This window comes from Papaver somniferum, chromosome 9 (genome assembly GCF_003573695.1).
Source record: "Papaver somniferum cultivar HN1 chromosome 9, ASM357369v1, whole genome shotgun sequence".
Taxonomy (NCBI): domain Eukaryota; kingdom Viridiplantae; phylum Streptophyta; class Magnoliopsida; order Ranunculales; family Papaveraceae; genus Papaver; species Papaver somniferum.
Genome location: NC_039366.1, coordinates 185,089,726 through 185,101,838, shown reverse-complemented (window position 1 = coordinate 185,101,838; position 12,113 = coordinate 185,089,726). Strand labels below are relative to the sequence as shown.

Below are 12,113 nucleotides of genomic sequence, written 5' to 3'. Positions count from 1 at the left end.
ATTTTATGGGACCTTTTGTCAATTCTAGTGGGAATTATTATATCTTGCTTGTTGTGGATTATGTCTCGAAATGGGTGGAAGCTAATGCCACCTCAACTAATGATTCTAAAGTTGTTTCAGATTTTGTGCAAGCAAATATATTTGCAAGGTTTGGAATTCCAAGAGCTATAATTAGCGATGGAGGCTCACACTTCAAAAACAGGTTCTTACAAAACTTGTTAAGGAAGTACAATGTGTCGCATAGGATTGCAACACCTTACCATCCACAAACAAATGGACAAGCCGAGGTTTCCAACCGAGAGGTAAAATCCATTCTAGAGAAGACGGTGAATCCAACAAGGAAAAATTGGAGTTTGAGACTCAATGATGCTTTGTGGGCGTCTAGAACCGCATACAAGACACCTATTGGGATGTCTCCCTTTAGGCTTGTGTAAGGTAAACCTTGTCACTTACCCGTAGAAATTGAGCATAAGGCATTTTGGGCTATTAAGCAATGCAATATGGAGTTGGATGGTGCTAGAAAGCAAAGGAAGTTGCAACTCCAAGAGTTATAGGAGATTCGCAATGATGCATTTGAAAGCTCACGAATTTACAAGGAAAATACGAAAGCATTTCATGATAGTATGATTACAAAGAAACAATTTTACATTGGGCATAAAGTGCTTTTGTTTAATTCTCGTTTCCAATTATTTCCGGGTAAATTAAGGTCACGTTGGATTGGACCTTTTATTGTGACTAATGTGTTTTCTCATGGTGCAGTGGAAATTCGTAGTTTAGCTACAGGAAATGAACTTAATGTGAATGGGCACCGGCTGAAACCATATTATGAGAACTTCTTTTCGGAAGTCGTGGAAGGAGTTAACCTTGTGGAAGTACTCCCTCTGGAGGAGTGATTGGAGTTGGAAGTCGGGCTGACGACTTTAAACCAAGCGCTAAGTGGGAGGCAACCCACCGGTTTTGTATCTTTATCTTTATCTTTTTATTCTAAGCATTTTATCTTTGTTTTTGCATATCATTTGCGGAATTTCCCACCTTGAACTTTACTTTGAATGACTTAATTTACATAGAGGACAATGTAAAGCTTAAGTGTGAGGGAGCATTTATATGTTTGTATAGTTAGTCGATTTGATGCCTTTAGTGAAAAAATTAGAAAAAAAAATTAAAAAATAGAAACAAAAAAATTAAAAAAATAAAAAAAAAATGATAAACTCCAAAGTCTAGCAACTTGTGCCTTACACTAATGGAAACATCGTGGTTGTAGGAGTTGAGCAACCCATTAGTAGAGTCTATTCATATGAAAACGAACAAAATATAAGAATAAATAACATGTTAGTTGTCATCATATCTCGGAGACGTCACCGTATCACGTTCTATTTTTATTTTTCCATATTTGTCTATTGTTTCTCTAAGTGAATTGGTGGGGCACGAACATCGAATTCTTATCACTGCTAGAAAGAAATAGAGTGATTGAATTACTAAAAAAAAAGAAGAAAAAGAAAAAAAAAAACAATTGACCAAAAGGAATAAATATGACACTTGGATAAAGCAATATGTGTGTGTTCTCCCTGTCTCCGTCGCCTAAGCAAGCGTGGAGTGCAAGATCCAAGGGAACTATCATGTAATTTGCTGACAAGAAACATGCGCTTGGATCCACAAGATCCAATCATGATGTCAATGAAAAAAAATATTATTATTGTGTTGAATAAAATTGATTACTGGTTCCCTTGTATATGCCAGTGAATTGATCTAGAATTAAGTTTGTCGATCGCTGGTTCCCTTGTGTATGCCAGTCGTGTTGATATTAGTATTCGGACCAGTAGCTCAATCAAATAGTATTTTTAGGTTTGTTTTGGCAGTGACCTTCAGACAGAAATGGGAAACACCGTTGACTTAGTCAACAGCCCTCCATCATCTACGTTTTATATCCATCTTCTTAATCTTTTCATGTGATTGTGGTTGATTCGATACCGAGTATTGAGGTTGTGTTCAACTTTCCGAATAAAGCTATATTACTAATTCATGAATCGGATTTGAAAGTGGGTACTTCCTCCTGTAATCATTGATAGTATGCCAAGTACAAGATGTTTAGTGTCATTCATAGATTTTTCACAGGTAGTTGGAATTTTGGAAGTAAAGGTTTTGTAGGTATACCTCTTGTAAACCTTCAAGAGACTATAACTCGTCCACTAGGGACACCTAGGGGTTCAAAGGCCTGTTATTCATGCTAAGAATAACTGTAGCCTCGACGAGACGGAGTTATTTGTATGTTTTAGAATTATTTTGTTTGATTTGCTCGAGGACTAGCAAAGTCAAGTGTGGGGTAATTTGATAGGTGTCTAACACACCTAATTTTATATCTAGTATTTATGCTTTATTTGCTAAGTTTTCTTGTAAGTCATGTATCTTATGTTTGTTTTTGAGTATTTAGGTACTTTGGAACAAAAGAAGAAGAACAAGGAAAAAAGATCAAATGATGTTGGAGACGAACTATTTCTCATTATTTGCTTTTATTTCTTAATTTTTGTCTGAAAAGCATGTCGGCTTTAGTGATGCAAATTTATGTCTGAAAAGTACGACTGCTTTAGTGATGAAGAGAAATTGTAGAGAAGAAGTGGATATGAGAAGTAAGAGACGACTGATGTTGGTGGAGGAACTCGAAAGAAAGAAAAGAGCGTTCATTTGGAGCAAGCGGGTGGAATCGTCGTTGCACAGGCAAGCGTTATCGGGGGCATATTGGAGGATAAGGGGTTGTCATTTGGTGGCCTGAATCTAACTGGTGGTGCTTATCTTAATTGGGGTACCTTATACAGAGTTGGGTGGATATATCCATTTCCAGATTCCTACACAACCCTAGACTTCAGAGAAAATGATTTCTCAATCATTTTTCCCTAATTCAGAGATGATGAAATACAGCTGAGGCTTATCATGAAACTGAGATATCGAGAGAATCAGAGATTAATGGCAGAAATTGTGAGATGATGAAGTTGTAGTTGTTGCCATCAATTGAAGCAAGAAATTCGTGAAGGTAGGGTTTGTTGTTGAAGAATAGGGATCCAAAGTTACAGTGAGATGGATCTGTTGATGGTGAAATCGAGAAGAACAAGCTGTTAAATGATGAATCGAAGGTGGGTTTTGCGATTTTTAGTCTGTTGATAAATCAGAGATGGGGTTTGGACCGAATCGATTAATGAAGAATTTAGGGTTTTTACTAGCCAAGATTACAAGAACTGGAAGCTGTTTCCATCGATTAAGTGATGAAGAAGCCGGCGTGGGATTGAATCTGAGCATAAAATGGTGGTGAATTGGGTTAATCTTGACTCAAGGTTGTAGTTTAATTTGCAGGTCGATTTGGGTATGGAAATGGTGGTTTGTTCGTAAGAGTTCAGGGCTTAACTGGAGCTGATTTGAGGCAAGTATGTAGCTGATTCAATGTGGAATTTTGGGCAAGATTTGGCAGGGAAGAAATATATGGAGGTTTACAAATTCAGTTGCAAGTGTACCCTGTCATCATCAGCAAAACACATACCAGGTGCTTGTATAAAGGCTTGAGTTAGTTCTACTGCCAAGTTCTGTTGTGGCTAATCCATGGGTATGTGAGGTCAAGTTCAGTTGAGAAGAAACAATGATTAAGAAGCAGCTGGAACCATTAATTTGCGTCACATATCAGGATTCGAACTACAGGGGTTATGGGTTCTGTTATGTGTTGATAAGTCAGTGAAGGAAAGTATGTTGTTGCTTACATTGGAATTGTGGTCTGTTTTACAGGGCTTGGAGCTGGTTTTGAAGACAAGGAAGAGCTAGGTACAGAGATGGCTTGATGTTGGTGGTTTTGGCTTGAACCTGGAGGTGATATGGCGAGTTGTTGAGCTGAATTACCAGTTGTGAACTGATGGTTTGGAAGAGAGGGAAGCTTTGTGCTATATTTCAGTCGAGACGGTGTCAATGATTGTTGCAGGAAAGAGTTGTTGTTGGTTCTTAAAATAATGAAGTTGTTGATGCCATATTGAGTTCTGTGGAACAGGGAAGAAGAACTGAAGCATTTGCAGTGAAGGCAGGGTCTGATGCACAAGGGTACGGAACTTTGAACTAATGTCGCAGTTTGCTGGTGATGGCAATTGAAGGATAAGCTGAACTAAAGTACTAATGTAGATGAATTAGGTTGGCGGTACTGATGCTGAGCAATGAACTGGTAATGAAGCTACAAAAGGAACTGATGTTGTTGGTAGAGTTGTTTGTTGCTTCCTATGAATTACTGAGGCAATGGTGACTTCGGGTGAGAAATGGCTAGGTGCAGTTGAAGTTGTTGCTGGTACTTGGCCTGGCAGAGAAGGAGAAGTAGCTTGAGCTTGTGGTTTTGAATGTTGTAGATGAATGCGGCAGTGGACTGGATGTGTTTAGAGTTGCAAGAGCTGCAGTTGCAGTCAAGCTACAGAAGGTGCAGGCATTGCAACATTGCAGCTGAAGCAGGGATGAATCTGAAGCTGCAATGAAACTTCAAGAATGGTGAATTGCAGGTGCAGCTCAACTGATGTTGTTGCTGCTGTTGGTGTTTGGCAGAAGAGTCAAGAAGAGTTGGTGGTGGTATTATTGTATGATGTTCTGCGTTTGCAGTTATTGCAGCTGAATTGAAGTCTTATTACAGATGTTCATGGAATGGAATGAAATAGTGGCAGTGATGGCAGTGATTGCAGGCATAGAAGCTGCAGATGATGCAGTTCAAGTAAAGCTAAGATGAAGTATAGATGGAACTAGACCGAGCTGATATGAGAGCTGTAATGGAGAAGCAAGAGAAATGGAAGCGGTATTGCAGTTGTGCTTGAAGTTGTTTGAGGTGGTTATCTGTTGGTGACAGGCAGTGCAGGTAATGGAAGTAAAGAAGCAGCTGATGTTGAATTGGAGAGAATGGAAGAGCCAAGATGGCAGCAAAGTTATGCACAGCCAAGATGGCTGGCTAAGGAGCTATTATGCACAATGATTGTGCAGCAGAAGATATGACCAGTTAGACTCTGACTTAGCTGAGTTGTTTGACTCAGCCTCTGACTCGGTCTGACTGTAACCGAGTTGACCCGTCTGACCTTGACCGAGTTAAACTGTTTGACCGGTGACCGTGTGGACTTTTCCGGTCACCTGAGATACTTCTTCGGTCACTTTTCCGGCCAACTTCCGGCCATTTTCGGCGACGATTTGGCAGAATTTCTACATGGTTTTTTTCTCACTTTTGGGCCACGTGGATTTTTATCTAAGGGACTTTGAAAACTTGGACCTAATTTTGGAACAAGAGGAGCTATAAAAGAGAAGACTTCTACAACTTTTAATGTCACGTATTATTCTTGGAGCTAAGGAGAGAGTCGCTTTTGTTTACACAACTAGGGTTTTCTTTCGTATTTATTTTACATCTTCTTTATTTGATTATTGATTATGATGAACTCCATAGCTATGAGTAGCTAATTTCTTTATTATTGGTTAAGGATGTAGTCCTATATTTAAAACTTGTGCTTGATTAATGTATTAGTTTTCTCTCTTGATTATCGTTCAAATCTCTATTGTTTTTAATAATCACATGATTGATGTATTGTGATAGGACTTAGATGTTTGGTTAGTTAAGTGGACAATTAATTGAACTTGCATCCTTGTCCATAGCTATTTTAGGGTTTTTCATCGAGCGATAACCCTGAATACAAGAGCATGATATGATTACGTTTTGTAGTGATACACTCTTGTAATCATATGTAGAGTTTGACCATTGTCCGAATTGTCATGCGCAATGCATGACAATTGCGTTGATTAGCCTATTTCCAAAACTTAATGCTTCTGGGAATTGAACTTAATTAGCGCAAGGCGTTAGGTTATTCTTTAGGTAGAATTCACATACGCAGCTCTAATGTGTATGTTGATGAACTTAGGAAATTAATAGATTATCTTGCTCTCTTGATTATCTAGGCTTTTGATAATAAAATAGATTAAATTGTAATTCTAATCATGTATGCAAGCACTTGTTTAAGATAGAAGATGAACTCCTTGACCAATATCTTTCTCTCATTGATTACATTCTACTATTTACTTTGCTTTTGATTTACTTTTATTGCTTACATAAAAACCAGAAATCCCCCCCAATTGGTTACTTTAAGAAAATTGAATACATAATAACTACAATTGCCTCTCTGTGGAAACGAACTCTTTCTTACCATATACTTTAGGAAAGTGAAATTATTTTTGACGCATACGACAGCGATCAACATCATATCCTTGGATTCCCTCCCTGATGTCGGCATCTCCTCCTGATTACATTCAGAGTTGTTCCAGACAGTTCCTTTAGTCACGTACTTTTCGAAACTGAATATCGGTAATTACCTAGAAAATAGTCTACCATATCTCTCGCTGATTACTTTCGTTGGAGAAGAGATTATTGTTCATTCATAATCAACAACTTTTGGATTGCACTTTCATTAGCATTCCTTTTAATGTCTTTGTAGGGATAATAAAAATTTATGTCAGTGGTTACTTTTAAGTACATGATTACATTCACTATACCATTCCAATGACGTTGCGTTGGCGCTGAGCTATATCTAGCTAACAAGTTTCCTGGGGATGTAAAACTTTAATTGAGCACATTATTATATTAAGTACAACAATGTGTCTATTGTACTTAGATATGAGAATTTCATCTCCCAACACATCTTCGTCATATTTCTTTAGACGAAATGGTCACTTACTTACATTTGAACCTCGACTAATCATGAGAGTGCTATCAGGATGCATGTCTTTGTTAAATTTACTGACGAATTTAGACATATGCAAACTTGTGGAATAATATACCACGATCTTAGTATTCGATCGATATTTTCCCAGATTTTTCATCTCAAATTCGGATTTCAAATAGCTTTTAAGGTCTCTTATTACATCAGGAGTACCTGGCATGTCTGTGCCATCGATATAGATAGCTACAATTCCAAATCAGAATCTTTCTTGTGAATACGCAAGTAAAAATAACTTACTTGTCTATCCCCTCCAAGTCAAATAGATACTTAGACGGGTATATCACATCCGCGTGATTGTTTCAATCTATAAGTAACTGTTCTATCTAACGGTAAACGCACTCTGAGGTTTAGAGTCACTTGATTTGGGCAACAGAAGTCTATCAAGTACTTTTGTAAATATCTGCTATCTCACAATTCTTCCAGAGATATGTAATAACCATATACATATGTTGCATTTCAAGTCCTTTTGAAATTACCAAGCTAACTAAGTAGCGGAACGCTATAACGTTCACTACAAGAGGACAATTCCAGGGCTTTTTGAGAAACCTCGCGCCACAAGGCGAGTCTTGATACTTTGAGACTTCATTCTTCCCATTTTTCTCTATGAAAAATAATCATGTATGTCCCATAGGCTTTACACTTGGTTGGTTAGCACTGCCACACCAAATACTTGTATATTTTTCAAAGAACCAAGTTCTACCTGGATTGTGTAGGACAAATATGATCTTTGTTGACATTAAACAATAAGAAGCATGGTTCGATCTCGTCGTGCTCTATTTTCTTGAGCAATTATATATAAAAATAATCATTAATATGCTCGCACGATCTTTCCATTGACTCGTGTGTGTTCTCATAATCCATTAGGATTTCATTGTTCTCTGGAATCATTAAACTTCGGAGCGTCCTCCAGTTTGATTCATGGACATAATTAGAAACAATATAATGAGATGATTTAATTAATGATGTATCGGGTTGTGACTTGTTCACTACTACCTTTCTAGGAGAGCATTGATCGAACCTGGTGGTCTCTTCATCTTCCTTTATGGAGTTACGGCCTCAACTAGACTTCCACCAAGTGTAGTTGCAAAACCTTAGTCTGCGGTGTACCCCATACTGAGGATATTTAACCTTGCAAGCACATTTATAGTTGGTTAGTATGATCTTGTCACGTTACTGATATCGGTGCACTTTCTGAAAATCGATTATTCTTTTCACTTCACATTTACAGTTGTGGAGTACAAGAATCAATATGAGACAGGGTGGGAACACACCACGAAAATTCCTACCGTGACCTTAGAAAATCCTTTTTCGTATCTCCCCTAGCAATGGGAAGATTGTCTCATCAAAGTGACGATCCGCAAATATAGCGGTAAGAGATCGCCTGCCAAAGGTTTCAAAATGCGGATAATTATTGGGAATTTATATACAACATAATTACTTAATCGTTTTGATGACCAGCTATAGTACGATGTGGATTCGTAGTGTGGAACCTATATAGAACAACCAAAAATACGTAAGAATACAAATGTCAGGCTTATATCCAGTTACTAACTGGTACGCAAAAATGGTTGACTAATTGTGGATTCTAAGACGAATAAGTGAATATGCGTGCAATATATATTGCATATCCCCGATCATTTGTAAGAAGGTTGTTACGCATAACCTATCTTTAGATACCATCTGTAACCTTTGATGGTAGTCTCTGCGAGACCATGGGGTGTAGGATTCTCTACAATGATCCTGTTAAACATGCAATATTCATCCAGTCCTTTTGATGTAAAATTTATAGCATTAACAAGGTTGGTGAGACCTTGAAATGTATAGTATCTGCTAGAATTGTTTCAAAAGTGCATAATTTGTTGTGAATTATAATTAATTCAACACTCTGAATTATCCACCAGAGCCATAAATCACTTAAATGAGCCGCATTCTGTATGGATCTGTCCACAACTATCACTTTGTTGAGTTGTTTACCATTTGCATCTTAGGATGGTCTCAATCATGTTTACTAAAGAAATATTTTGTAAAATGAGTGACATGCTTTATTACTTTAAAAGCATAATGGGAGGGGAGGCGTTATTTCTAGTACTTTAGAAAGAGTTGATTGTGAGAGATGCTATCACTTTGCATTCTTTGAATCTTTGTAATTCCCATTTCCTTATTCACTCAAATTTAGGGATATTCATTTGAGTTCTTTCAAAACAGAGCATCATGTCATAATCAAAGTGTCTTTATGTCTATGTCAAAACCTGAATGAGTCAATCCTAATATTACACTGTCAGTGACGATATGGATCCAAATATTAGTGATTTACAGTTCACTAGATTAATTGGCTCGTTATTTTCTTTAAATGTGATTCCTTTCACATTCATTAGAGGAAATTTATAGATGCATTCTGATTCTCACAATGAATTTTCGTACGATAACCGTTTGCACAGATTTCTTAGGAACTTGACAAAGTGTGATTAGGTCTTAGTTCTAATAAAGCTCATGTAAATTTTAATCTTTATAACAATTAGGTGACAAAGATTGAGCATCATCACATGGTATTATATAAGAAAACAATTCAACAAGCAGTTTAATATATTTCCTTAAGAGTGTAATAAGTGGTGTGGCCTTATTACGTAACAAAAGAAAATTTATCTCATTTACTTTAGAGTGTTACAGTTCATGAGGATGATATACATTTCATCATAATGTACGAATGATCCTTTTACTCAAGTACTTTTGAGTATATCTCAAGTGCTTTAGAGTATTTCAGTCTCATGGAAAAATGGTATACTTTTCATTTCATAAGTACAAGCGATGGGTTTAGTTCTTGGAAAAAAAAAGTTCTTTGTTTTAGCTTTTCAAAAAAAAAAATGTTTATTAAACTACTATACAATCAATGGTCCATGATCTAATCGTACAAAATTCAGTTGAATAAAGATAATTAATAAACTTATCAAAATGTAAGTGTATTAATTGGGAAAGTTTCTTATTGCAAATGAAGTTGACAGCGGGATATGACCTTCTTTTAATATATAGCAAGTTTGTTTTCATTTAAACTCTCTATGTATCTTGTAGTTGGATGCTACTATATGATACCTGCATTCCATCGCTTGCACCATACTCAGTAAATGTTTATACCAAGTGTCCAACTCTCATTCAAATGAGTCAGAATTACATCTCTTTCTCATGCTCCGTAAATACATTTACTTTATATTGTTACTACTTGAGCTAATATTACAAGTGTATTAAATTCCAATGAACATCCAATTTTTCGGGGGGGAAATTTCATGAATGTTTTAAAAACTTCCTTCAGAGCATTTGATCGTCTGAAATCAGACCTAGAAGTTATGCCTTCATCTTTTGAAAAATGCATCGTCATTGGTTGAAGGTTTTTATGATGGAAGTAAATCCCTTGTAAACACAATTGACTTTTTTTGTATCAAAGGATCTTTAATGGCACTCAAGTACTTCTGAGTCCAAAAGGTCAAATTTTAACCGAGTTGGTTTAATCAAACCCGGTCAACGGATTAGTCAAAGCCTGGTCCATTGGGTTGACTATTTCATGGTTAACAAAATTCCACATATACGGTCCATTATATATGAAGTACTCAGGCACATTGATAATAAAGTTGAAACTATTAGCATATAGGCCCAAATTTATTTTTAACCTTAAGATTGGAAATTTCATTATCCAACTGTAGTGATCGAAAAATAATTATAACCATGTCCGATGATGATAAAAATTTTACATAAGATTCATTAAAATATTTTCCAAACATAATAGAATTTCAAGGTAATCCAACGGCTAGATAAAAATATATTCATGAAGCCGTTTGACTATTCCGATTCACGTTTCTGTTAACACATCTAGAATTATCACGTACTTTGAAGTATTTATCATGGTTGGATCTTTATAAAGTTTAAGTTAGATAGAGTGATAAGGGTAAAAGAGGAGTTCATATTTCCTACAAAAACATGTAAATCGTGTTCCAAGATAATTACAAATTAAAAAGACCCGAATAACGTTATCAAAACTGTTGTCATTCTTTTTAGGAACCAACAATATTTGTGCCAGCTTAACAGATGCCTTGAACACTTCATGGTGTTTGTGGTCATGGGTTAGCCCCACGGTGGCCATGTAAATTTTTTTGCCCATAAAAAAAACACACTACATGGTCTAGATCCACAAAATTTCCTTTTTGTATTTTTTGAGTCTGCTAGATCGGGTAACTCGGAGACTCGTCGGGTTATCAACTCAATGGTACAGATGGAAAATAACCCGGAACAAGATATCGAGCTAGCACAGGTTCTTAGCAATCCCAATAGTCCTAATCTAGAACCAGAACCTCTCTTAGTCAATCGAAGATTGTCTTTCTCATCTCCCTATTTTGAAGATGCTCAAGAAAACCTAGCTTCTCCAATCTCGTCTGAATCAATTGCTTCGTCCATTTTTGCATCTCATGATAATTCTGCTCATCTTAGTCTGCACCCATTGCATACATCACCTGCATCCCCCAAAACTGAACCTAAGTCTGCATTCAAATTGTCAGTCCCGGATTTCCCTTCTTCTTCATCGTCTGAAGGTCTCCGAATTTTGGTTACGGATTCAGATAACTTACTTAATATTTATCAATATGGCTCTAATCTCAAAGAGCAGAATCAGGCAGCAGATGATTATTTACCAGTTCCTTTCATTCTAGATTTCCCATCTGAGCAATTGGTCGAAACCCAGGTAACCCTTTTCTCCTGAATTTACTTTTGCTAATTACATATTTTTACTGCTCAATTGATCCTGTCTAGATAATTTTGTCCTCAACTAGTATCATTTCCAAGAAACATCTTTTTTATCATAAATTTTATAGTTGTGCTGCTATAATTATCACCATGAAAATTATAGCATGGAATGTGCAGGGGTGTGGAAACCCCTTTACAAAAAATCACCTAAATCAGTTGATTAATGGTGATAAACCTGAAATCCTATTTCTTTCAGAAACTAAATCTAAGAAACAATTAGTTAAAAATCTTTTAAAAGATTATCCCAATACACATATAGTTGATCATGTAAGATTAGCTGGTGGTTTAGCATTAGGATGGGTAGATGGATTCTCATTTGAAATAGTACAATGGAACTTAAATATGATAAATATCCTTGTTCAAACCAATTCTGAATCCAAGAAATGGTTGTTAACTTGCTTGTATGGTAGCCCTTATCCCTCTAATAGAAACTTAGCATGGGACTTTCTCACTGACATCTCTGAACAAGTAGATAAACACTTTATGTCATGGGTTCTTCTATGTGACCTTAACATGATCTTCAGTCAGAAAGACAAAATTGGAGGATTACCCTTTAAGAAAACTGATAGT

General features: G+C 36.4%; 1 long non-coding RNA gene across 1 annotated transcript; it reads left to right on the top strand.

The window, feature by feature from the left end:
- The first annotated feature begins 2,879 nt into the window (after window positions 1–2,879).
- Window positions 2,880–5,431, top strand: LOC113311292. The gene is made up of 2 exons (XR_003341584.1): window positions 2,880–3,529; window positions 3,766–5,431. It is a non-coding gene; the product is annotated as an uncharacterized LOC113311292 (long non-coding RNA).
- Window positions 5,432–12,113: the final 6,682 nt, after the last annotated feature.